The following is a 24,355-nucleotide window of genomic DNA, read 5'->3' on the forward strand; positions in this document are numbered from 1 at the left end:
TGCATGTGCTTTGGAGTGGGCACCCGAAAACCAGGTAAACAAGGCAGGCTGCCCACAACTGACCACACTTACTTTCCCTTAGTCATTCAACAAACACCTATTAAGATCCAACGATACCAGGCACTGTGCTTGCTGGAGGGGATAAAGTACTGGACGGGACAGGTGAGGAACCTGTCCTCATGGGGCTTTCATTCTGGTTGAGGAGATGGCGAGAGATAACAAATGAATAGATGAGATTTTCAGATTGTGATATTTTCAGATTGATTGGGGAAGGCCAAGAACCCTGATCAGCATCAAAGGTGGTCTGTCCCCCTCTTCAGATTCAGATAAGAGTCAGAGATGGAGTTTGTCAGCCTCCTGCTGGAGGTTGCAGGGTTTGCTGGGCTGCTGCAGCATGTGGCAAGGGGTGTGACTGAAAAGGGAGGAACTCACACTGGAGGTAGAATTAGCCCTCTATTCTAATGGCATTCCACTTAAGGCCCCATCGTGCCCTTCTCTGGCTGTGAGAACTTGGATGAGTTTTTTTTCCTCTCTGGATTCATTTCCTGGTCTGAAAATGAGAGACAGACACCTGCCTTAGGGATTAATTCTGGGACCATCCCCTGTGGACACCTCTACTTGTTCTTCATGTATTGGCACTGATTTTAGATGCCCCACTGAATGTTCATGTAGGTTAAGAGTCTCCTTCAAAGGACCTGATCCTGAATCAAATTCCATTTGATATACATAGAAAAGTACTTTTTTAAAAAATTGTTTTGAAGTACACTGAGTTTTTCAGGAATGAAGCCATGGTGTTAAGTAAGGGAAGACTCTAGCATTCAATATTTGTTTCATTTAGGGCTCACAGAGGGTTGGTCATTGGTTTGAAACTCGAGATGCTCATGGCCAAGCCTCTCTTGGCACCTGAATCGCCACAAACACACCAGCTGTCGCGGCTCTGTGTTTGTAGCTTCATTCACTGGAAGTCTACATCCCGGCCCAAGCATCTGATGATTTTATCACATCTTTTAGTTGAGTTATGCCAGAGCATTTACATGCCAAAATGTTTTATTTTCCTGTGAATTTCTTTCCTTTTCCCTATATGTTATAGTAGGGATCTTACATTGATGAAAATATATGCATGTAGGTAGGTTATATTATCTCTGAATCTCATTCCAAGTTGAGAAAAAGGGGAAATTATAAAACGTTTGTTTTAAAAATCAGGCCGTGGCTCTGATCCAGTTGGGAACCACACGTCTGAACAGAATCAACAGTGTCTTCTCTTTCCCCAGGGAAACTGCAGCCTCAATTAGAGATGGTTTTGAGCTATCCATTACCTTGAGTCAAATTTTGTAATGAAGGGGTTCTCTCTTATCTACCCATCCTTTGCAAGGATCGACACCCACTCTTACATGAGTCCTCTGGAGACCAGTGTAATTTTTACCCCACATCCCTGGACCATGTAAATACTCCTGACATGGTACCTACTGATCAGAGCAGGGCTGTCTGGCTCTTCTTGGCGAGAGGTGCAGACCTGAGCTTGTGCCATATTTATAGCACCACCTGGTTAACAAATAATTTCTTTCTTTAATAGGAGACAGAACAACAATCAAGAAACAAATAAACACATTTTTAAAAAAGCTTAGCCTTGCAAATCAGGGCGGAGGAGGGAGGGTAAAGAAAAGGACTCATTCTTATTCCGCAGCTTCCGCGGGGCCCTGGCCCATCAGCCGGTCTCTATTAAAGCGCTGGGCCCAGGACGGCCAGCGTGCTGGCCGGGTAACACCGGGTAATGAAGGTTTGTCCCGACCCCTGTAAACACCACCCGTTCCCAGGACACCGAGAAGCAGCAAATGAACCAGAGGTTAACTGGGTCATTGGCTGCGGCACAATGTGGGTCATTCTAGATGTAATTTAGTTCCCTTCAGCTGGAGGCTCCAGTACGGCCACGGGTTCTCACAGCGGGAATGGTGTCTTAGCAGCAGCCAAGGGCTCTTGGATACCAGGCCCAGTGCCTGCACTGTGATCTTGGCGCCTCTGACATCACTGGGCCTCTTTGTGATGCAAAGTGACATGTTGTCTAAACACACAAGGGGACCAGTGAGTCTGATGGTGCTGTTACGGGTGTGCCCACCCATGGGAAGTGCAGAGGGTTACTGCCAGGTGGCTGGGATTTATTTTAATCGGGTAGATACAGAAATGACCGTCACAAAGGATGACATTTACTGTACTCAGATCCACAGAAAGAAGAGCACGGCCTGCCTTGCAGGACCACGTGGGGAAGCACCAGGGTCAGTCAGGAGGCAGAGGGAGGGGGCAGAACCTGACAGAGTCTTTATTGTGGTTCCTGTGGAAGGAACAGGCAAGGCAGGGGAAGCAGGCTTAGGACTGGCTAAGTGTTAACAGTTTCAGTGGGCCCTGGGGCAGAGGGGCTCTTCCTAGCTGTCTGGTAGCTGGCCCTGGGGTGATTAGGGCAGATAGATAGTGGCCTGGAATGAGAAAGCCTGATGAAGAGGGTGGTTGGATTGATTGGTCTACATGAGAAAAGCACACACATAGGTGATTTTTTTTTTTATTGTCTTTTCAATTGGCTTCTTCTGAGAGAGAGAGGCCCCCCGGCACAACAAGGTTCCAAGATATTAAAGTGTCAGAATGCAGAAAAGAAAGACACGGTTAGTACCCAGAGATGCAATATGGCACTCAGGCACATGAATAGCTGAGTTAAAGATGCCTTTCCTTCTTGTAAGTAGTAGTTATATTGTTTTCCCCAAAGTGTGTCTTATTACACAATGGTGCTCCTTAATTGCAAGAACACTTGAGAAATTGCAGGGATAAAGTTAAACAAATCCAACTGTCATAATTATGCATTATGTGTATTTTCTGCCTTTGTGTCTTATTTAAAGTATAAAAGCCAAACAGAACAGGAGGCTCCAACAGCCCCATTTCACATGGGCCGAATGGAGAGGGGAAGGAAGGGGAGGGAGCCCCCTCGTCAACGTCACCGCCCCTGGCCCAGGGAAGCCACAGGTTGAGTGACACCTGAGTCAGGTATTCGTGGTTACAGTGACACTTCCGGCTCTGCGTTCTGAGATGCCCCAACCGGAAGTGGAGGCCTAGTGAGGAAAACCAGCCTGGGCTGAGGCAGGTGGCTTAGGCAGCCCTGGGCTTCCCCCAGGGTCATCGGAGACGCATTCTCTACATTGTTCCTGCTCCCTCCCTGTCACACAGTGAGCCCTTCCTGCCCCACGTGGGAGGGTTCCCTGCCCTGAAAAGATGCTTGGAGACACAGAGATGCTTCCCAAAGTGCAGGCCCTGGGGTTGAGTGGGGGCCTGTCCACCCCTCCTCCTGGACTCACTGACCTTCCTTCAGTGGCACACACACGCCAGGTTCATCCCCACTCAGCCCTTGTCCCGGCCACTCATCCTGCTGGAATGCTCTCCACCAGCTCTTTTCACAGCTGTCCTATTTCACCTTCCGGGTTTTGGCAGCATCACCTCCTCTAGAGCCCCTCCTGACCACGCTGCCCACTGCTGCCTGCTCCATCCAGGCATTTCCTAGCACGGTACCCTGTCTTCTCTTCTGGGTACCATTCACCACCATCTGAAAGAAACTTGAGGACATGATTCCTGGGTGTCATCTCTCTCTCCATCCCCACCTGAGCTCCAAGGAGGCAGGGACTTGCCTGTCCTAAGCCCCACAGGGCCAGCTTCTCCAGCTGCCCCTGGCACAAGGCTCTGCCTAGCACGTGACTGGGGACAGCTCAGTGGGTGAGCCTGGCATCTGAGGTCCTGGGCTCACATTCTAGCCTGGCTGTTTACTGGCCATCTGACTGCGAGGCAGGGGTGCCTCCTCTCTGGGTCAGGGTTTCCTCCTCTGTGAGATGAGGCTGGTGCCAGAATACATCTCTCATGACTTGTGGGGAGGCTCAGAGACAGAGAGACGTGCAAAGTGCTTTGTGACTCAGGGAGCTACAAGAGTGAAGCCACAGGGTCATGATGGCTACTCACACCTGATAGGAGATAGGACACGGGATTGGGTAGAGCCCAGGGCGGCCACCGCCTGGAGAACTCAGCAGAGACAGAAAGTGAGACACAGGAAGGCTGGATTAGCTGCCCGATGTCAGGAGGCAGGCAGATGGGAGGGGCTGGGGTTAGAAGCCAGGCCCCTGGCCCCAGAGCCACACTCCTCGCCTTTATATCCTGTGTCTTCTCTACACTGTGTCTCCTCCACGTCCTCTGTGTCTCCTCTGCATGTTATTCTTCCTCCCCCGACAGGGCTCTGGGTGGAGCAGACTGCACTCCCATGCAGACCAGGCAGAGGAACGCACTTCATCCTCGTGTTCGTCCACAGATGCTCCGTGTCTCTGGCCTGCTGTAAAATCCGTGAAAGTCGTCTTTGTAAACCACGTCATTCCTCTACGGGAAATCCTTTGACTCTGCAGTGAATAAGGGTATGTTGGGGAAAGATGTCACTGCCTGTGAAACGGGACACATGGAGTGTTCCAGACTGATGTTCTGCATGGAGGGGAGCCCAGCTGGACTCCACTGGGAAAAGCTAACCCCTCCGCAGGGTGACGTTTACTTCATTTTCCCCTCATGCTGGCAAGGCCAGGCTTCCTGTAGTTAAACCCGTCGGAACCTTCTGTTCCAAAGACGGCTGGCTGTTCCCCAATATCCATTCCCCCTTCTTTAAGAGGAACAGAATCTGGCTTTGGGGGCTGGGCACAGAGTTGTTCAGAATCAAGCTTGCATTTCCCAGCCTCCCTTGCAGCCAGCTGTGGTCATGTGACTAAGTCCTTCCCAGGGGGATGGGATGGTGAACAGCCTGGACCTCCACACTGCAGAACTGCCATGCCAATCCTGAGCTGCTTACTCTCAGAAGATTCCGTGAGAGAGAAGGAAGCTGCAGCTGGAACAGTATTCTAATTCAAGGAGACAGATTCCTCACCATAGATGCTGGAATCCCAGACTCCAAGGGAGGAGTCACCCAGGCCTGTGTCCTTGTTAGGGTGCCCCCCACAATTAGACTTTGGCATAATACCATGTTTTGAGCTTGGTTGATGACGCCCCACCACTAGCTGCCTTTGTTCTTTGGGCTCCAGCGGAGAATTTAGGCACTGGAAGATACAAACAGACTCTGCGTTTTCCTTCTAAGCCACAAATGAAATCTCCATGCGTGACCACATTGTAATTGCCGAAGACATTTCGGTTATCGTCTCACACAAGATAAGAAAGAAAAACATATTACAGCACATTGACCTAGATCACACTCTTCCCTTTCCCTGTGCGCGGGTGCGCATGCACGCACACTCACGCGCACACACCAGTTTTATGCTCCCCACCCTGATTCCTTCACCCCCACATTACACTTGTTCTAAATTAATATTATTTCTCAAGTCCCACCCAACTCATTTCAGGGAGGAAGAAGAGAGAACCAAAGAAAAAGAGTGGCTTCTTCTAGTGTACCAGGAAAGAGTGGGGAGGGGAGTGGACAAGCGGTGTGAGTGGACAAGGGATCCTGAGATTGCAGGTGCAGGTGAAGGGGGTCATGTGGACTGGGGGGCACATTGAGGCCACCTGAAGGGCAGGAGCCTGATGCCCTAGGGAGCTCTAGGGAGCGCCCTGCTCTCCCAGCCTGGCAGCACCGGTGCCTGTGAAGCCCTGAGTTCTAGAAGGAGAACGTGGACCTCACCCCAAGGCCTCAAGAGGACAAAGGGCCCCCAGAAAGCAGGGAAGCAGCAACTGTAGAAGTGGCCGGGCACCGTCAGTGGAGGTTATTCTGTGGACAGAAACCGGAGGACTGTTAGGAGCAACCCCCCCAGCCTCACCAGACCCGACCCTCACAGTTGGTGCCGGTTGGTCCTTGAGGCGAGACCCAGGGGCATTTGTGCTGGCACCTCGGCAAGGGGATCGTCTCTAGGCTCTCAGCTTGTTTCGCCCCTGCAAGGAGGCCACGGCTTAAATTTAGCAAAAAGTCACCTGAAACCCCTGATCCTCAGAGCTCTGCCGACACAGCTGCCCCTTCATCGCTGCCTTTTTAATCCCCAGAACAGAGCCTTCGGTGGGGGCACCGGAGGAGCTGAGAGGCCCGGGATGGGATGCGAGTGGGCTCTGGATGCTGGAATGTGAGAAGGGGCCCCTGGAGCAGCTGCTACAAGTCTGACCTCCTGGCAAGGGGCTCTGGGGCAGACTTGCTTGCTTCCTTTTAAAAGCCTCAGAAATCAAGGTGCTTGCAATTCCCTCTGCAAGCTAGAACCTTCCATTTGTACACACACAGGGCATAATATTATTTAGGTTTGAAAATGAACCCAAGTGTGCTCTCCTGGCAGGAAATGGGCAGAGACAACTCCAGTTACATTTCCCTGACAGTTCACATAATTCAGCCAAAGCAGATGGCCCCATGTTGGCAGTAAGCAAGTCTCACCCGCAAAACTCAGCAGGTATAAATGTCTTCCTGGTTTCTGGGCAGTCTGGAGGTTTCCCAAAGGGCCAGGGAAGTCTCTGCCCCCAAGAGAATCTTTTCCCAAAGGATGCTCTCAGTGACAAGGGACGGGGACCTGGTGGGTGGCTCAGGCTGAGGGCATCAATAGACAGGTGCGTGGTGCGCAGTCTTCAGGCAGAGCTGGGTCTGTGTGTCAGACGCCACCCCCTGGACTCGGCTGAGTGTCCCCCCCGCAACCATGGCTCTGCCTCACCCCCAGGCTCCACTCGGGCCAGGGTGCTGCACGTACCCCGTGCGGCTCCAACATAGCTCCAGACTCACACTGGCTCAGGTTCCAGGGACAAAATTGGGTGCCACGAGAGCCTCAAGTCACTGCCCGGCCAGCTTAGGTGCCTTCACCTAGCCCACTGCTGGCCAGACCTGGCTCGTGGGCCTGGGTTCCTGTGTCAGCCCACCCTGAACACAGGAATTGAGGCGGGATGGCAAATTCTCAAATGATAATCAGGTTCTGTTCATTCAGGAAACAGAAGTGGATGCTGGAAGATGCACGAGAGACGTTCTCTCCATGAAGGGAACATGATAACATTTTTCAAAGAGTTGTGGAGATTCAGATGGTGGGTGCAGAAGTTTCCCTAACTCTGGGTTTATTTCTGAAAGCTTCAGGTGACCTGAGAATTCATGCCTGGGAGGGTGGCTGCTGGGTGTCGGGTGATGGCATATGCTGTCTCCATCCTGGGACAAGCGAGTTTGGGGACCCCCCCCCAACTGCTGTGAACACAGTTCATAGGGAGCAGACCTCAAGGTGTGTTCTTGAGGGCTGGCTGTGGCCACTTGACAGCCAGGACTGCACTCAGCTTGAATCCATAGACACCGGTCCGAGGGCTTGGGCCGGTGTGGCTATGCCTCTCTGTGAGTAACCTGGCGGGGGTTAGGTGGTCCAGGGCTGGAGCAGGGCTGCACGATACACCAAGGGCTGGCTCCTTCCACCATCGGTCTCTACTCTTGGCTTGTGCCTTTCCTGGTACAGATGCTGCCGCACCTCAGCCTCCTATCTGCCCCAGCCAGGAGGGCAGGAGGCAGCGGAGAGGAGGAAGAGGCGGAAAAAGAAATAGCTGAGCTTTCTCCCTGCAGCTGCCTGCCTCTGCCTCGGGGCTAGAAATGGCACAGTGGTTGAGAGGCAGAACAAGGCTGGGGGAGCATGCGACCATCAGGGTCCTGTTAGCGAGAAAGAAGGGCCCTGGGTGGACACCTGGCAGTGCCTGTCACAGTCCAATTAACTGGCAAAAAAGGCTTGCATTTGTGTGCAGCTGTTTTCAATCAAAGGTACATGGTTCGCATCTTCGCAAACATGGATTCCTGCTCTAGAGTAATGAAGGCGTCCAAACCACGTGATCCTGTGAACGTTCCACCTGGACTCTGAGTCGCCCAGTTCGCCAGCATGTGGTTCAAATTCAACAGAAATTTCCTACATCTCTCTCCATGAAGGTGTGTTCCTGTGCCTGGTACAGGTCATCCCAACTCCAGGTCGCCCCGGCGGACAGAGCCTCGCTGGCCCCCCTCTGCAGACAGGCTGCTGGCTGGGAAGCCTGCGATTGTCCTCCTATAGCTCTGGCCTGGATGCCATCCCGGAGACAAATCATCTCTCTGTAAAAAGCTGCAATGGTCCATTATTTCTGCTTGAAAATACCCCTGGATCTTCACTTGAGAGCTTGGGTGACAGGCCCCACCTGTTGTGCTCAGCTCTGTATAAAATTGCCGGCAGCCAGTGGACTTGAGTAATGAACAAGCTGCTAACTTCAGATGGTAAATAAAATCCTATCCTAGTGCGTGAGGCTTAGCCCATGGTTTGGAAGTTCTGTCTGCAGAAGCAGTGGGAATGTATACAGTCAAGGCTCAGGTCCGTAGGAAATGCCCTGTTTCCCCTGGATTATTGTGGGGATGAGCCAAAATGACAACGGAGATTCCTGGTCTGCAACCAGGAGATTCCTGGTTTTGCAATATCGTGCAATTTTTTCCCAAGTAAACAGCGATCACATAGTAAACTGAGTACAATTAGACAATTACGGATGTTTCAGCCAGAATGAGATGAACCGCGATTTACCCATCACCAGATTCAGCAACTACCAGGCCCTGTCTCACCCTCTCCAGCTCGCTTCCCCTCTTTCTGCCAAGGTATTTAAAGCAAATCCCAGACCTCATGTGAGTGTTTTCTAACATACCTGCAACATCCTTATCACCTCTAAAGTTCAAGTCTCATAGATGCTGTTTTCTCATTGCTTTCCCAGAATCAGGATTCAAACAAGGGCTGCCAAGCATGTGGTTAAGTCTATAAAGTCTCTTGGTTCATGTGACCGCTCCCTTCAGTTCACTTTTCATGCCTCTGCGTTGCTGGTTCTGGGGTCAGAGGCTCCCTGGGTGCCCCCCTTTCTGGATTTGTCTGTCTACTGCTTCATGTGTCACCTCCACCTGGAAGGACAAATGGCTGTCACTGGGCAAGCTTGGGGTAGGGATCAGGTTTCAAATAAACCCAGCCTGGGGCGTGGGACCATTGGAGCCAGCTTCAAGCAATTGCTTTAGAAAGTGAACGTGAGTGCGTTAGGAACGTTTCCTGGATTACTGTTGGACCAATAAAGAAGGGGTTTGCTCCCAGCATCACTGCCTCACTTGATACCAGCTCTGTCTCCGGGTGAGTCACATGCATTAGTGCCTAGCTTTCCTGGGTGAGTTGTGGATTAGGACTCAAGTCCAAGGCCATGGCGCTGTGCTCAGGCACGCCTGGGAGGAAGTGTGAACAGTTGGGATGAAATGAAGGACTTGTGAGAGGGGCCGTGTAACACAAACACGTGGACTTGGCCCCCCCAAGGGCGTGTTATCCGGCCTCAGTTATCTTCTTGGTCGTGGGCATGAGTCTAGGAAGGTTAGTGTCCACTTGTTAAATAGTTACAGAAGGACACAGATGCTGTGGGCTGGGTTATACCATGGGCCGCATCTTATAAAATCCTGGATCGTGATTCCTTTATTCCATAGATGAAGATACTGAGGCGTAGAGAAGATAAATTTGCTCAAGATCATGCATCTTAGAGACCTGGGGATCAGTCTGGAGACCCCTATCGCCTCACCAGTTTCCACCCAGCAGCCAGACAATGGCTGCTCAGTAATGAAATCAGCTGTAATGTGTCACCCCGTGTTGTTGTTGAGTCACTCACTTATGTCCGACTCTTTGCGACCTCATGGACCACAGCACGCCAGGCTTCCCTGTCCATCACCATCTCCCAGAACTTGCTCAAACTCATGTCCATTGCGTGGATGATGCCATACAACCATCTCATCCTCTGTCGTCCCCTTTTCCTCCTGTCTTCAATCTTTCCCAGAACCAGGGTCTTTTCTAGTGAGTCAGTCCTTCGCATCAAGTGGCCAAAGTATTGGAGTTTCAGCTTCAGTCCTTCCAATGAATATTCAGGACTGATTTCCTTTAGGATGGACTGGTTGGATCTCCTTGCAGTCCAAGGGACTCTCAACGGTCTTCTCCAACACCACAGTTCAAAAGCATCAATTCTTCGGCCTTCATCCTTCTTTGTGGTCCAACTCTCACATCCATACATGACCACTGGAAAAACCATAGCTTTGACTAGCCGGACCTTTGTCGGCAAGGTAAACTCCTCCTATTGCCCCTCGGCCTTCAGTCCAATCCTTGGCCTCTTCTCTGCTCCTCACGCTCGTCCAGCCCCGTCCTGCCTCCTGCTGTGCTCCTGGCCTGGACTGCTCTCCTGATGGCCTCTGCCTGCCAGAACCTTCTGTGCTCCTCTCAGCTCAGAGGTCACCTCTCCCGAGCAGCCGTCCCCAACCTCCCTGTGTAGCTGGGCCCCTATGCCCTTCTTCTCCAACTCTCAGCTTACTTCCCATAGCACTTTTATCCTTTATCAGTCTCGTTATTTTACTCACTTGCGAGTATGTCTCCTTTACTAGAAAGCAGCGCCCTGAGGGCAAGGGCCAGCTCTGCCGTGCTCTCTCCATCTCTAGTGCTCAGGGAAGGTTATCAATAAATATTTAGTCAGAAAATAGTGGATCAATGGATAAAACAGGTCCGAATTAATGAATAAAATTCACAGTAAATGTAAATGATCTTTCTCAAGAAGTCATATTATTAAGGCAAAAAAAAAAAAAAGAGAGAGAGAGACAGGAAAGAGGATGTCTGTCCCCGAGAAGCCGGGCTGTATGGGTACTTCATTCTATATGGAGAAGGGGAATCGGACGTGAGGATATAACTGGGATGTGTCATCTCCTAGATGGTCTCTGGTTCTGATCCATTCTCTGGAGCAGCGGTCCATGTTATAAGGGACAGGACCCTGCCTGCCCTGCTGAGAGCATGACGGTCCACTTCCTGACCCTGGTACCCCAAGGGGCACCTGGCCCCTTGGCTGTTTATTTTTTAAATTCTTTATTTTTGGCTATCCTGGGTCTTTGTTGCTGCGCTCTTTCTCTAGCTGTGGCGAGCAGGGGCTTCTCTCTAGTTGCGGTGCATGGGCTTCTCTGCAGTGGCTTCTCTTGTTGGGAAGCGTGGGTCCTAGGCATGTGGCCTTTGGTAGTTGTGGTTCACAGGCCTTAGAGCACAGATTCAGTTGTTGTGGCGCACGGGTTTAGTTGTTCCAAGGCACGAGGGATCTTGCCAGACCAGGAGTTGATCCCTTGTCTCCTGTATTAGCAGGCAGATTCTTATCCACTGTACCACTAGGGAAGTCCCTGTTCTTTTCCTTATTGTTAAATTCCAAGGGGCCCTGGAGAAATGCTGTCTTGCTCTTCCGCTCTCCATCTCAGGACCTTCCTGTCTCCTGCCCACCCAGAGGGCGCATGCTCAGGACTCATTAAGTCCCGGGAACACTGACAGGGCTTTCATCACTCAGAAGGAGTTGCAGGGGAGCTGGGGCCTGGGAGGTGATTTCTTTTCCTTCCACCCCTGCGTTTGGTGGCAGACAAAGGCCGGCTTTTCTTCCTGCTTCACGTCAGGTGTCCCTTCTCTGAAGCTGGATTCACCCATTGCTTTGTCTCGTGACCTTGCATCGTTTTCATGATGTTTTTATCGCTGAACCACCTCAGCGCCAGAGAGAAAGGGGAACTGGTTTTGAAAAGGAAACACTCCTCTTAATTACTCTTAAGCTCCAGAGTGGCTTGCCCCAGGGCAAGGAGCCAGGCTGTGCAGTGTTTGTGAAAGACTTGGGGCCATAAATCCTGCCGGCCCTGCTGTGGCTAAGCTGCCCCTGGTGGCGTTTAATCAATGGCCTTTCTGGGAGCTCTGAGGGATGCTGTCTCGGATGAAATGAGAATCCACCTGCAGCTGCGTCTGGAGGGAAAGTCCCAGAAGGGGGTGGCCCCAGGTCCTCTCTCTCCGCTGAGGTTAAGGGAGATGTTTTGGCCTCTCAGACTCCACAGATGCAGCGACATCCCAGGACATTTCGTAGACCAGCCCCCCCTCCAGATGAGCAGAAGGGAGCGGGCCCCAGACAAGATGCTCAGCTCCGTTCCTGCGCTCTCAGTGCTGCTCTGCCTCCTTGGAGACCAGCAGGATGTTCTCATTCCCGCTTTGTCCCTGTTCCGGTCAATCTTCAGAGGAGACCCAGGGCCAAGGCCTCCCTCATCCTGACTCCAGTTCCCTCGAGTAGCCAGTGATGATGCCCCCACTCTCCCTGAGCCCTGCCCCTCCCCACCCCCGAACCTCCTGGTCCCCCCCTTCATTTCTCCTTTCCATCCCCTGACCCCTGACCCTCCACCCCCAGCCCCCTGCCCCTCTCCTCACCCCAAGTTCACCTCTGTGCACGCTTGGTATCTTACTCATTTACTTATTTGAGTTCTAGGACAAGCCACCTGGAGTCTCTGGGGTATTTCGATTCTTATTCAGTAGGGCTTGGATGGGACATGCAAGTCTGCACTTTTAGCTTCCAGGTGATAAAGATGCTGCTGGCCTGCAGGCCACACTTGGAGAAGCAAGACCTAAATACATTTTGACTTCAAACCTTCATAACAATCCTTGAACTGAGAGAAACTGGCTCAAAGAAGGGAAGTGACCTCTCAGGTGAGTGAAATGGTCAGGTAAGTGATATCCTTGTGTAGTGTCCTCCCCAGGGTCACAAGGCAGGTGTGTGATGGAGCCAGAATTTGAATACCCATCTCCCTGATTCCAAAGCTCCCAGTCTTAACGATGCCGTCTTGTGACTGTAACTATGTGGATGATTTTTAATTTTTCCTTAAACTCTGTTTTATATCATTATCTTATTAATTAAAAATTGGTTATAAGATGACTTCCCCTCCCCCAAGGACTTGACTATGAAAATTGCTCCCATCTTAAGCTCTTCCAACAACACAAGAGAAGACTCTACACATGGACATCATCAAATGGTCAATACTGAAATCAGACAAATTATATTCTTTGCAGCCAAAGATGGAGAAACTCTATACAGTCCGCAAAAACAAGACCAGGAGCTGACTGTGGCTCAGCTCATGAACTCCTTATTGCCAAATTCAGGCTTAAGGAAAACCATTAGACCATTCAGGTATGACCTAGATCAAACCCCTTATGATTATACAGTGGAAGTAAGAAATAGATTTAAGGGACTAGATCTGATAAACAGAGTGCCTGAAGAACTATGGATGGAGGTTCGTGACATTGTACAGGAGGCAGGGATCAAGACCATCCCCAAGAAAAAGAAATGCAAAAAAGCAAAATGGCTGTCTGAGGAGGCCTTACAGATAGCTGGGAAGAGAAGAGAAGTGAAAAGCAAAGGAGAAAAGGAAAGATATTCCCATCTGAATGCAGAGTTCCAAAGAATCGCAAGGAGAGATAAGAAAGCCTTCCTCAGTGATCAATGCAAAGAAATAGAGGAAAACAACAGACTGGGAAAGACTAGAGATCTCTTCAAGAAAATTAGAGATACCAAAGGAACATTTCATGCAAAGATAGGCTCGATAAAGGACAGAAATGGTATGGACCTAACAGAAGCAGAAGATATTAAGAAGAGGTGGCAAGAATACACAGAAGAACTAAACAAAAAAGATCTTCATGACCCAGATAATCACGATGGTATGATCACTTACCTAGAGCCAGACATCCTGGAATGAGAAGTCAAGGGGGCCTTAGGAAGCATCACTATGAACACAGTTAGTGGAGGTGATGGAATTCCAGTTGAGCTATTTCAAATCCTAAAAGATGATGCTATGAAAGTGCTGCACTCAATATGTCAGCAAATTTGGAAAACTCAGCAGTGGCCACAGGACTGGAAAAGGTCAGTTTTCATTCCAATCCCAAAGAAAGGCAATGCCAAAGAATGCTCAAACTACCCCACAATTGCACTCATCTCACATGCTAGTAAAGTAATGCTCAAAATTCTCCAAGCCAGGCTTCAACAGTACGTGAACCGTGAACTTCCAGATGTCCCAACTGGATTTAGAAAAGGCAGAGGAACCAGAGATCAAATTGGCAACATCTTCTGGATCATCGAAAAGGCAAGAGAGTTCCAGAAAAACATCTACTTCTGTTTTATTGACTATGCCAAAGCCTTTGACTGTGTGGATCACAACAAACTGCGGAAAATTCTTCAAGATATGGGAATGCCAGACTACCTGACCTGCCTCCTGAGAAATCTGTATGCAGGTCAAGAAGCAACAGTTAGAATTGGATATGGAACAACAGACTGGGAAAGGAGTCCGTCAAGGCTGTATATTGTCACCCTGCTTATTTATGTGCAGAGAACATCATGAAAAAACTAAGATCATGGCATCTGGTCCCATCACTTCATGGCAAATAGATGGGAAAGCAATGGAAACAGTGGCAGACTTTATTTTTGGGGGCTCCAAAATCACTGCAGATGGTGACTGGAGCCATGAAATTAAAAGACACTTGCTTCTTGGAATAAAGGCTATGACCAATCTAGATATCATATTAAAAAGCAGAGACATTACTTTGCCAACAAAGGTCCGTCTAGTCAAAGCTATGGTTTTTCTTGTAGTCAAGTATGGATGTGAGAGCTGGACAATAAAGAAAGCTGAGTGGCGAAGAATTGATACTTTTGAACTATGGTGTTGGAGAAGACTCTTGACAGTCCCTTGGACTGCAAGGAGATCCAACCAGTCCATCCTAAAGGAAATCAGTCCTGAATATTCATTGGAAGGACTGATGCTGAAGCTGAAACTCCAATACTTTGGCTACGTGATGTGAAGAACTGACTCACTGGAAAAGACTCTGATGCTGGGAAAGATTGAAGGCAGGAGGAGAAGGAGACAACAGAGGATGAGATGGTTGGATGGCATCACTGACTCAATGGACATGAGTTTGGGTAAACTTCAGGAGTTGGTGATGGACAGGGAGGCCTGGCATGTTGCAGTCCATGGGGTTGTAAAGAGTCAGACATGACTGAGGAACTGAACTGAACTAAGCTGTTCTGATTGGATTCAGAGGTAGGGGAACGTCCAAGTGGCTTTGGAAGGAGGGTAAATGCTGAACATCTATCACATAAGTTCTTACTGTCAATAGCTCAGCAGAAATCAAGAGGCATTTACAATGCCCTAAATTGCAGTCGTTTCTTACTGTAAAAATTCAACCTAGAGTGTATAGAGTGTATACGTTGGAACCACGAAGACTTGAAGGGGCTGCTATTATTTCGATGCGCATTTTCAACCAGGTGAGACCCTGAAAGAGAGAGAGAATTCTCACCCGATGAGACACAGACCTCAGCAAAGCTGCAGCCTTTCCTTGGTTCCTGGCTTCTTTGCCCCCAAGTGCTGCACCCTGACCACACCCAGCAGGATCCAATTTGGAGTCAGCTTCTCACAGTCATTAAGAGAGTTCAGTCCATGTGTCCTTGTCTTAGAAGAAATTAGGAGAGATGTGATTACCAAAATAAGCAGATAACAGCAACAGAAACAAAACCTCAGTCAGAGTCTGAGTGGGGGTGAGGAGAGAATAAAATGTATGTCAATAACCTATTCTCTATTTATGTCCCCTTTTAATATTTGCTTATGTGTGTGTTAGAACATGCACTTAGGAAGACCCTGCAGATCTCCATCCAAGCAACTAACTGTAGCCAATAAAAAAAGATTAACTTATCTAATTTATCAGAGAAAAGAACAAATACTGGGTAGTCAAATACTAGAGTCACCCTGCAATTTATAATCGGGACTGTCAGGTAGGTGGAGCAGAGGAGTGTTTCTTGCTAAATGGGCTAGGATTGCAGACATTTGCCACTTCATTTTGGGAGCGCAGACACGAACTTCACCCTGATAGATGGAGTCCAGGCTGTCAGGTCTCAGGCAGTCTTTTGTATTGTGCTCACCTAGAAACACAAGCAGCAGTGGCAGAGGGTCTAGCCGGCCGCCCCTTCCCTTGTAATCTGGGCAGGTCACGTCTTCCAGCCTGCCTTTGCCCACCAGACTGTTCGAGTTGCCTTTAGAGACCTTAAGTCCAACATTTTAACTTCAAGAACCAGGCTGGTTTTGAGGAGGTGTGCATTGCACGCCTAGACTTGGCAAGGGAAGGCCCTAGTTTAATCATCTACCGCTTACTATAGTGTGACTATGAGCAAATAGACAGATGGCTTGGGGTTGCAAGGAACAGAGGATTCAATGTAAACAGGCTTGAACAGTAAAGGGATTTATGGGCTCAAGCCTTAAAAAATCCCAGAGGTAGAAAGATTGCAGAATGATTGGGTCAGGATGATTCAGTTTCCCTGAAGTTCTCTTGGTTCTTCCTTCTCTCAAGGGTCAGTGCTGATCTCAGACTGCCATCCCCCGTGGTAGCAAGGGAAGGCTACTGTGGTTCTGAGAGCTGTGTCCACATCCCTCTTGTTCCAGAGAGAACCTCAGAAGAGCCCGGGAGTCCAGGCAAACATGGACTCAGCCCACTGCCCACCTGGGCAGGTGCCTACTTTTTAGCCAATCAAGGTAGGGGAGTGTGATGAGCTTACTGGTTGGACCAGTCACTGCCCACTCCTAGATCTGGGGCCCACAGGGCTATTAGGTTGGGTGATTCAGGATCATGTGAAGAAGGAGGTGACAGGGACGTCCCTGGTGGTCCAGCATTTAAGACTTTGCCTTCCAATGCAGGGGTGCCGGTTCGATCCCTGGTTGAGAAGCTGCAATCCCACATGTCTTGAGGCCAAAACACCCAAAACATAAAACAGAAGCAATATTGTAACAAATTCAATAAAGACTTCAAGAGTGGTTCATTTAAAAAAAAAATAAAAGAGGAGGAGGATGGGGATGGTGAAAAGTTGCCTGTAATCCCTTGACAGGTGCCCACGGCAAAGTCACTGGAGTTCCTTCTTCACCAGAACAGGGATAATGATAATGACAATCTTCTACCAAAGTTGTCAAATAATCCTAAGAGGGCCCAGGAGGAAAGTCCTTTGGAGTCAGCAAAGCGCCATATAACTTAGTAGGAGGAGCAGCCGTCCTGGTTATTACTTGTTACTTTTATTAATGCATCAAAATTTGTTTGTTTACTGTGAAATTAGTTCAGGATGATAGAACGCTTGATATCAGATATCTCAATCAAGGATGCTGAAAATTCTGTTTCTCTCATGTAAAATTGATATTGCATGAAATTGATTTATAATTAAAATTAATTTTCATTACATAACCAGTACACAAGTATACTCCCTCTGTAAGAAAATCAAAATATTAAAGCCCAAATCCCTACTGACCTCCTGGCATGTAACCACTCACATGTTAGCCACCATTGTCAGTGTTATGAAAATGCTTGCAGGAGCTTTCTCTGTGCAGTTGTCTGTATGGACACCCAGATAAAATATGCAAATATCCATTCCTTCAGAACTTATTGAAGGCACTTATTCTGCCCTGTGCCAAGTACAACATCCATGGAGAGTACATGGAGGAGGCAGAAAGTGAACAATTGGATAAAGAGAAAGGATAAAGAAATGGAGGGTGGATGATCACGGAAGGCCTCTGGGAGGAGGTGGCATCTGAGCAGAGGCAGGGGGTCATGAGGGTACCTGGGGGAGGGCAGATTCAGCAGAGGGGAAGACAGGAGCAGAGACCATGGGCTGGAACAGGCTGCCTGTCTGGGGAGCAGAGGCAGAGAAGGTAAGAGGTGTGTGGGGGATTAGGGAGCAGTGAGAGCGGCCAGGTTCCTTGTAGAGCTCTGGGCTGGCAGGTAGGCTCTAAAAGCTTTTGGAAACTGTTTTTACCTAGATGTGTAATGTCATAGAAACGTGGATTTTAAAATATAAGCATGTACATATATATGTGTGTATGTGTGTATGTGTGTTTATACATAGTTTATTTGGGTGAATGGAAGAATGAATGAATCAATGAATGAGACCACGCATTCTCTGTGGGGCCATACTGTTCCCGGGGGGGGGAAACTTGGTTTTGGGGCTTGGAAAGATGTTACTCTCTTTATTTAAAAACACAGAAGTACCTACAGAACATAAACCATCGTCTGGTATTTCTGTGGGATTAAATTTTCATGAGGGGTAATTGAGAAAAAAAATGTGTCAAATGACTTCTTAGGGGGTGATCATGAAACACAGTTTGAGAAACACTGAATTAGAGGAAAATCAGTGGAAACTGCAGCCTTTTCTTCCCACATTTTGCCAAGACCCTGATAGGAACACGGGAGACAAACCCAGACATGTAGAAGTATATGAAACAGTCCTAGGCACTTTCCTGGTGGGAAAAGAATAGAAGGGGCCTCAGTGCTTTGGGTTCACGTACTGCTGAAGCCTGGCTTGGAGAATTTTGAGCATTACTTTACTAGCATGTGAGATGAGTACAATTGTGTGGTAGTTTGAGCATTCTTTGGCATTGCCTTTCTTTGGGATTGGAACGAAAACTGACCTTTTCCAGTCCTGTGGCCACTGCTGAGTTTTCCAAATTTGCTGGCATATTGAGTGCAGCACTTTCACAGCATCATCTTTTAGGATTTGAAATAGCTCAACTGGAATTCCATCACCTCGACTAGCTTTGTTTGTAGTGATGCTTCCTAAGGCCCACTTAACTTCACATTCCAGGATGTCTGGCTCTAGGTGAGTGATCATACCATCGTGATTATCTGGGTCGTGAAGATCTGTTTTGTACAGTTCTTCTGTGTATTCTTGCCACCTCTTCTTAATATCTTCTGCTTCTGTTAGGTCCATACCATTTCTGTCCTTTATCAAGCCTATCTTTGCATGAAATGTTCCTTTGGTATCTCTAATTTTCTTGAAGAGATCTCTAGATCTCTAGTCTTTCCCAATCTGTTGTTTTCCTCTATTTCTTTGCATTGATCACTGAGGAAGGCTTTCTTATCTCTCCTTGCTATTCTTTGGAACTCTGCATTCAGATGGGAATATCTTTCCTTTTCTCCTTTGCTTTTCGCTTCTCTTCTCTTCCCAGCTATCTGTAAGGCCTCCTCAGACAGCCATTTTGCTTTTTTGCATTTCTTTTCCATGGGGATTGTCTTGATCCCTGTCTCCTGTACAATGTCACGAACTTCTGTCCATAGTTCATCAGGCACTCTGTCTATTAGATCTAGTCCCTTAAGTCTATTTGTCACTTCTACTGTATACTCATAAGGAATTTGATCTAGGTCATACCTGAATGGACTGGTGGTTTTCCCTACTTTCTTCAATTTAAGTCTGAATTTGGCAATAAGCAGTTCATGATCTGAGCCACAGTCTGCTCCCGGTCTTGTTTTTGCTGACTGTATAGAGCTTCTCCATCTTTGGCTGCAAAGATTATAATCAATCTGATTTTGGTGTTGACTATCTGGTGGTGCCCACATGTAGAGTCTTCTCTTGTGTTGTTGGAAGAGGGTATTTGCTATTACCAGTGCGTTCTCTTGAACTAAGATCATGGCATCTAGTCCCATCACTTCATGGGAAATAGATGGGGAAACAGTGGAAACAGTGTCAGACTTTATTTTTTGGGGCTTCAAAATCACTGCTGATGGTGATTGCAGCCATGAAATTAAAAGATGCTTACTCCTTGGAAGGAAGGTTATGGCCAACCTAGATAGCATATTTAAAAGCAGAGACATTACTTTGCCAACAAAAGTCCATCTAGTCAAGGCTATGGTTTTTCCAGTGGTCATGTATGGATGTGAGAATTGGACGGTGAAGAAAGCTGAGCGCCGCAGAATTGGTGCTTTTGAACTGTGGTGTTGGAGAAGACTCTTGAGAGTCCCTTGGACTGCAAGGAGATCCAATCAATCCATCCTAAAGAAGATCAATCCTGGGTGTTCATTGGAAGGTCTGATGTTGAAGCTGAAACTCCAATACTTTGGCCACCTCATGCGAAGAGTTGACTCATTGGAAAAGACCCTAATGCTGGGAAGGATTGGGGGCAGGAGGAGAAGGGGACGACAGAGGATGAGATGGTTGGATGGCATCACTGACTCGATGGACATGGGTTTGGGTAGACTCCGGGAGTTGGTGATGGACAGAGAGGCCTGGAGTGCTGGAATTCATGGGGTCGCAAAGAGTCGGACATGACTGAGCAACTGAACTGAACTAAACTGAACAGTGCTTTGGGGAAACAGCTTTTTTCCTGCTGAGGGACAGATTTACAAAGGATGATATTTGCATTTTCCCGAAGCCTCTAATTTTCTCATTTATCATTTGTCAGAGCCAGAGGCCCTTCCACAGCATGTGGGATGTTTGCACACATCTAACGATCCCTTTTACCAAACAACGTCACAGTCCCTGGGAGAAAAGCGTTCATGTAGCTGAGGCTGCTAATTTCATCCACCAAAGTCACGCTGTGCCGTCCTCGCAGGCGGGATCTCGGGGCACCTCCCTTCACCCTGAGCTCAGTGTTTCCCCGAGGTCAAGCTCCTGTGACACAGGGGAACCGTGGAGACCGGCCCACAGTCCGTCCCTGAGACGAGGAGCAGGGCGGATTGGAGGAGGGTGGACGTGGCCTGGGGCTTCAGGAGCGAGGCCAGGGCTCCTGGAAGTCCTCTCTCCACCTGCTGGAGTCACCCGACGGGGACCTTGATGGGGGCTTTCACCAGGGCCAGGAAGGCCAAGCAGGCTGTGCCCCTGCCCCCAGGAGAGCCCTCTGGGCACCAGGGGGCCTTCCCCAGGGCCCCTGAGAACCTGCTTCCCTTCCTCACCATCAGCTCACCCCATGCTGCTGCCGGAACACCAGCCTCTTTAGGGAAATCCAGTCCGGCCCCCGGGGCAGCGGTTCCCAGGTTCCAGCTGCCCCCGCTTCACAGGTGAAGGACACAAGCGTGGGACCGCCCAGGTCACACAGAGCCCAACGGAACACACACCTCAGCGCCTGTGGATTCGAGGATGTACCTGAAGGGATTTCAGATCTCTAGCTGGAGCGAGGGTGGAGATCTCTGACCCTAGGGAACCTCCCTTTGCCCCCCGGACAGTGTTAGACAGTGAAGACCCTGCGTTCCCTGAGGCTTGAGGAGGAACCATGGCAGAGTAAAAAGGACCAGCTCACCCTCCCTGCTGTTCTGAGATGCCCCACCGTCCCCCACCTGCAGAGCCTCTGGTCTACTTCTGCACCCTCTCGGGTTCTGTGGAGCCCAGGCTTCCTGGGGCTGCTGGATCACACAGAATTTGGGGTCATTGGAGCACACCCGCCACCCCAGACGCAGTGGATGCTTAGGATGACCTCTGACCCCAGGTCAGAGGTGGACATTTGTGAAACCAAGGCCAGTGTGCCTCTGAGTCAGGCGCTAGGGGACAATGAAGTTTTCGTGCAGATGCAGTGAATGGAGGACTGGGGTTGGGGCGTGCAGGACAAGGCCTCACTGCAGGGTCTGTGGCAAAGGCCTGAGAGCAGTTTGGAGAGGGGCCCTGGGAGGTTGGGTCACGGCACAGCAAAGTGGCCGCTGAAATAGCACCTAGCACGGTGGATGGTCAGCGATGCTGGTCCAGGAGTCTGGCCAGCCTGGCGTCAGGGGTTCGTGCTGCAGCCCCCGCACCCCCGAAGGCGTCAGGAGCTGAGATGGCGCCCGTGGGGCCTCGTTGTTTCCTGGGCTGTAGGTTCAGTCGTACTGTCCTGAGAGGGCATCTGTGCCCTGACCCCTCACCCGGTGACCCTGAGGCTCCCAGGTCCCTCACGTCATCTTTCCCAGGTGGACGTGGATTCCAGGGAGAGGCCGTCCATGGAGCCACTGAGCAGAAGTCAGGAGCTGACAGGCACAGCGTTTCCCAAGCTTGGGTCACTCGCGGGCCACATACATCGTCATTGCCCTTGTAACGCCCTTGCTATTATTTAATATTTACCTTTAAGTCAGATGGATTCCCAGTTTTTCGTTCATTTTGGTGCCACTTTCTTTAACTGTATCCCCCATCTTAATGGAATCACCGGTTTGAAGGACAAACTGGAATTTCCCCCTAAATCCCATTAAAGTGAATAAGTAACGATTAGAGTAAAAGCCTACTCCCTCACTTACTGGTATATCAGCTCACCATCTGGTGCTGAGCCTCCCAGCAGCTTCAACGAGCAGAAGCCTGTTTCTCACGGGAGTCAGGCCTTGGCATGGAGGCCCAGAGCTGGGCAGGCAGCTGCACGGGGTTGACCTTGACCTTCTGTCTCACTGCTTCCTCACCTTTGGATGCTCTTGTCGTCCACCTGATCTAAGGGGGCGCAGGAACCATCAGGCAGGAGGGGAGGGGAGAAGGGCGGGCAGCACCCGTCATTTGCAGATGCCCTGGGAAGATACACTGCGAGGCGAGATGGGAGGTTCAGCTACAGCCCGGGTGGCCGTGTGCACAGCTGAACACAGGAATTTCTAAAATTCCAGGAAGGAGGTGATGGATACGGGGGACAGCCAGCAGCCTCTGCCCCTTCTGTGGCCTCCTGAGATCATCTCCTCTCTGCTAGGGCGTGCACCCCGCAGGTGGTGAGAACAAGCCTTTGAGGAGAGCCTCCTTCTGACACTGCTCTGGGGGTGGGGGTGAGGAACCCCAGGACCTCACTCAGCTTGGAGAGTGGAGGCTGCCTGAGGTTCCTCCAGCACCGGTGGAAACCCAACACGTTTCCTGATGCCTGCCCTGCGCCTCGTGTTCATGACGTCCACGTTACTTGACCCAGAGACAAGATGAGGCGTGCTCGGCTTCCTGGACTCTTCACAACAAGCTGCAGACACAGGGCTGACCGAGAGGTCAGTATGATTTGGCCCCGCCTGTGTTTCGGAGACAGGTCACCAGGAGTCAGAAAGCTGGGAGGGGACATGTTTGAGGAGACCCAGCTGTAAATGATGGAGCCAAAGTCACCCGGGTCCCCAGACTCTTTTCAGAGACCCCACCGTGTCCTCACTGGTCCTGTTCCCTTGCGTGTGTGTCCCTCTTTTAAATAAATAGATGCATGACCACGAAATAAAACACCGCTGAATCTGTTCCCTGCCCATCTCTTTCCAGAGACCTCTATTCTATTCCTTCAGCTGTGTCTGCAATTTCTTCTAGATTTTTGTAAGAGTGAGTTAGTCATGGAGCTTTCAAGCTGTGTTGGTCTCTTTCAAATGTCTGCACCCTTGATGAGGGGTCAGCTCCCCTCCCTCACCTGCACCACACCTCCCACCGTCCTCCGAGGGCAAATCAGAATGATAATTATGTTATAATCATCATGGATGTCATGTGACTAGGTACATGATATTCGATGCAGAGCCTATTTTTGCAACGTAGTTGCATTTTCTTTCTTAGGCATCTTTTGTTTTCTCAGAGTTAATCATTTCCTTGTTCTTTTTACTTGCAAAATTGATTACAGATACATCATTCTCTCTAATTCCTCCATCATTTCATCCAGTCCAGTGTTTTCCAGGCTATTTTGACCACAACTCATCATAAGAAACATATTTTCCAACAAGGCCTGGCATGCACACACACACACACACACACACACACACACAAATACATGAAGCTAAAATTTTTACAAATTTTCACTGTGATACCTTTTGATAGTTTCCACTCAATTCTGTTATTTCACATTTTTAAATGCTGGTTGAGACTCTTAGAATTGATATCAGGCCCCACTAAGGTGGTCTGATCTACCCTTTGGGGAGCTCTGCACGAGCCTGGCTCAGAACTGTTCTTCCCAGCCCCCTCTCCCGCCCTGACCTGGCCCGGGCTCCTCTCCTGTATCTGAATAGCTCTCATCTGGAGACTTTTCTCTGCTCCTCTTCTGGGATGATTAACTGTTTGATGAACCCCATGTTTTCTTTTTCATTGGTTCTTTGCTTTCCGAGAGTCATTTCCAATTTCTTTCTTTTTATCTGAGGAAAAGAAAATTTTTAGTGACTCTCCAGCCTATTTGATTTTTTTTCACCTTTTCTCCAGGAATAGAAAAATAAAAGTGGAAAGGAGAAAATTATAATAGGAAGAAGGCAGAGAGCAAATAGGAGAACTGATTTATGCATGGTTTTGGTTGTGCACGAAGCCGGCGATACCCAGATGAAAAGCCAGGCCTCCAGCCATGTATCATCTCTGACGACATAGAGACGATGGGATGAAATGTTCCCTGTGGCTGTAAATCAGAGCGTCTCACCCTTGGCAAGCTTGACATTCTGAGCAGGACTGGTCTTTGTTGTGGGGGCTGTCCTGAGCATCATGGGAGGGTTAGCATCACCCCTGACCTCTCCCCACGAGAGACCAGTAGCCTCCCTCCCTCCCTTCGGTGTGACCACCAAGCATGTTTCCAGAAATCATCAAACATGCCCCAGGGGCACATCCACCCCAGGCTGGAATCTTTGCTTTGACGGTCTGGACCCCACCTCTACCCACGATTCCAGGGAGCATCACCGCCTACTGATGACGCACCATGTGAAGCAGGAATTGGTCCATCGCATCCTCCAGAAGCCGTAGCAGGTGTCATGAGCAGACGCCCGTCATTACCGCCTTGGTGGGGGGCGCCCCGGGGATGCGTGCAAACCAGCCGGTTAGAGCCTGCTCCAGGCCAGCTCTCCTCTGACTCACGCTCCTGAGG

The 24,355-nt window shown here is 49.5% G+C and overlaps 1 long non-coding RNA gene across 2 annotated transcripts; it reads left to right on the forward strand.

Annotated features, from left to right (window-relative positions):
- Positions 1-2,081: 2,081 nt before the first annotated feature.
- LOC145531301 (uncharacterized) lies at positions 2,082-22,758 on the forward strand. Of its 2 annotated transcripts, XR_014072344.1 has the most exons (6): positions 2,082-2,142; positions 4,331-4,430; positions 12,352-12,488; positions 16,167-16,348; positions 22,179-22,274; positions 22,469-22,758. It is a non-coding gene; the product is annotated as an uncharacterized LOC145531301 (long non-coding RNA). The 2 variants fall into 2 exon arrangements; XR_014072343.1 differs by lacking the exons at positions 2,082-2,142; positions 12,352-12,488; positions 16,167-16,348; positions 22,179-22,274; positions 22,469-22,758 and adding exons at positions 6,309-6,419; positions 6,942-7,035; positions 7,449-8,463 and having other exon boundaries at positions 3,986-4,430.
- The last annotated feature ends 1,597 nt before the right edge of the window (positions 22,759-24,355 follow it).

This window comes from Giraffa tippelskirchi, chromosome 13, assembly GCF_054371585.1.
Source record: "Giraffa tippelskirchi isolate mGirTip1 chromosome 13, T2T-mGirTip1v1.2.pri, whole genome shotgun sequence".
NCBI classification, from domain to species: domain Eukaryota; kingdom Metazoa; phylum Chordata; class Mammalia; order Artiodactyla; family Giraffidae; genus Giraffa; species Giraffa tippelskirchi.